The sequence below is a fragment of the Merops nubicus genome, unplaced genomic scaffold, assembly GCF_000691845.1.
Source record: "Merops nubicus isolate BGI_N331 unplaced genomic scaffold, ASM69184v1 scaffold42226, whole genome shotgun sequence".
Taxonomy (NCBI): Eukaryota; Metazoa; Chordata; class Aves; order Coraciiformes; family Meropidae; genus Merops; species Merops nubicus.
Window position 1 is genome coordinate 1 of NW_008615171.1, and position 3,117 is coordinate 3,117.

Sequence of the window (3,117 nt, forward strand, 5' to 3'; positions counted from 1 at the left end):
ATATATATATATAAAATTTATGATTTCATAGACTCATAATGAATCATTGTGCTTAAAAGTAGCCCTGAATGAATCCAAATGGGATCCCTTCAGAAGAGGTGCCCGTGTCTCAGTAACACAGTGCGTTCTTATATCTCATTGACTGTGCAGCTGGTTTAAGATGGCTTTTTTTTTTCCCTTCCCTCCTGTGTTCTCCTTTCATAAATTATGCATCTAGAACTGCATTAGCCCAAGACGTCCCCCGTGTTTGCTGCATTTCCAAAACAGTCCTGCTACCGGAGAGGTCTCTGCGTAGATTAAATGCAGCGGAAGTGTGTTAGCAGTGGGGACAGAGGCTGCAATTGGACTGTCTTTTACTTATCTCAACCTCTATCTCTTATCTGAGGATCATGCAGCCTCTGCATTGAGACTTAGGGTCTTGCTGGTAGTGCAGGGAGTCCTGACCCAGGGGTGTCTGAGTGCCTGGGGATGGAGTTATCCCCCTGCGCTGTGAACTGGAAGAACCTAAGAAGCACAGGCTGGCTGCTAGGAGTGAATGGAAACACAATCTCCAGGCTGGAGAAAGTGTTAACAAGGTTTTTGGTATAAATCAAAAGGTCTGTTCTTTATTTTAATGACCTCATGTTTTATTCATGTGTCCATGCAAAACAGCAAGGTCTCATAAGTGACAGTGGTGAGTCTGCAGCCTGGCAGACTGGTCTAGTACCAGGAAAATCAGCCTGGGGAACTTTTCTCCTACCTTTGGCTGTTTCATACCCCAGCTCTGCATTGAGAGATACACGTGTCTGTGCCGCCGTGGGCAGAGAGCTCCATCAGGCTGGGCTGTGTCCCCTGGAAACACTGCAGCAGCCTTCTGAGAACCTCAGGAGCACCCACGGCAAGAGCCCCAGCCTTGCGGCTTCCCCGTGCGGTGCTCGGGCTGACCCAGTATTTACCCAAGAAAGGTATGAGTTTAACTAGCACAAGTATAACCCCTGTGTAAATACCATAATCCTAGAGAGTATGAGAGGGCCCTCAGCACTTGCCTTTCCATTGTGTAGGAAAGGGCTTAACCTCTTCATTGAAAAATGCTGCTCTTTTTGACGAAGGTATAAATAAAGACACTTCTGGCTCCCAGTGAGCTACAGTTTGCCAGCTAGGCCACTTTTATCCCAGGCTTTGCAATATTTCCAAGGCTTTAAGGCCTCCCTTAAGATCTGCTCTAAGGAATCATCTTCCATTCCTGTCATACCAGGATGGAAACCAGTGGTGGCCTTTCTCCCCAGCCTGTGCCCTTGCAAGTAAAGCTGTTCGCAGCAAAACCAGTCACTGCTAGATTTGAAATGGAAGTGATCAGTCCCCAAAGGGCATTGTAGGTGGCCTCTTGGCCTTGGGGATATAGTCTAGAAGATACGAGGAAGATGGAAGTGAAGCAAACAGACTGCTGTGGGAAAGGAGGGGGAAAAGTTACATTGGGGAAGGTACTGATGGTTGGAGCCACAGAAGAGTGGCTGGTGGAAAGTAAAGGCTTGGTGGGTGATGGAGCAAGGACAGAAATTATTCTGCATAAAAACTGGCTAACACAAGCCACCCTCTCTCTTTTAATGCCCAGTGTTTAGTTTTACAGCGCTTGTAGCCAGCAAAGAGGTCGCATACATGGGGGTGTGGAGAGATGAGGATGAACAGAACTGGGGGAACAGATGTGAGGAGGTCTGGACAGGAAGCCAAGGGATGGGAGGAGAAACACCAGGAGAGCCAGCACATGGGTGAAGGGGAGGGAGCAAAGACAGGCAGCACCCTCATCAACATCATTGGAGTGCATGGTTGGGCACTTGGAGTGCCTGTCCCAGCAGTCTGCCAGGCTTGGGGTGAGCCTGCAGTTCCTGCCTTCCCAAAGAAGAAAGGGCAAACCTCCCCCTTCCAGTGTCTCCAGACGGCGAGGTGTGAGCTAGGCTGGCAGGACGCTGTTTGCAATGTCATGGGGGAATGTTGAACCCGCAGTGCCAGTGGTGACCTACAGGAAGAACGATGGAGAAATACGACCAAGGAGTGTGCACTTACCAGGGCATCCACTGGGTGAAAGTCTTACACATCGGTGACCGTAGTAAAGTTGTCACAAAATAAACCAGGGATCCTTTTTATTGGTAGTTCATCTTCCCCTCAGTAAAGACACATGCACCTCCAGAAGAAACTCTACATCCTCCAGAGGCAGTAAGCCACTGAATATTGGAATATATTCAGCCTATACCTGTGGCCCAGCATTATTTTAATCATAAGCTGCAAATCTTCCAGTGTTACCTCAGTGTTTGTTGCCTTGAGGGACAGAAAATTTCTTTTGCCCCAAACTCACTATGAACACAAGACTGGAGGGATGTGACGTGTCTAAGCATCTCTGTTCTTGACATTTTAGTCAACAGAAATGTAGAACAATATGGTGCATTGGAATGTTTTCCAGCAGGACTAAAATATCCCTTTTATAGTGAAACTATCCCTTTTACCTGGTCGGTAGGTGTGTCCTTAAACTTGACACCCAAAATAAAGGAATCCCTCCGCGAAGGCTTGTACAGTTGCTTATCATTCTGTCTCTGTATTTTCTTTAAGTAGATGTTTTTAGCCCAAATTTAAAGATTATTCAGAATAATTATTCAGAATACTGAAGGGAAATTTTTACAAAAACCAGTGGAAGGCAAAACCCATTTTCTAGTTAATACTTGCACAGCTATTCTCCTTTCTGTGTGGAGACAGGAACAATGAAAGCATAGAAGTACTACCTGAGAGGAAGATCTTTCCTAGACTTATAACTTCCATTAAATACTCTTTTAATCTGTAATGTACCTTATTTCTTTGGAATGAGCTGAAAAAACTTCTTATGCTATTGCTATTTGAGATTACTTTTTCCCCTCCCTTTCATAGCTTGTCTTTTCTTTACTCCCAAGAATTGAAGAATAATCAAAATGACGATCAAAAATAAGCAGAGGAGTTTTTATGGAGCAGTTCTTTGGGTCACATCTTTATTATAGAGCATGTGAGCCTGCCATCCACATTTATGGAAGCTGGCCCAGACCTTTCCCTTTTAAACGCCTATCTCACTGACTTCCACGTGCCCTTGTAAGCTAATGTTATTTTAATTCCTCCTGC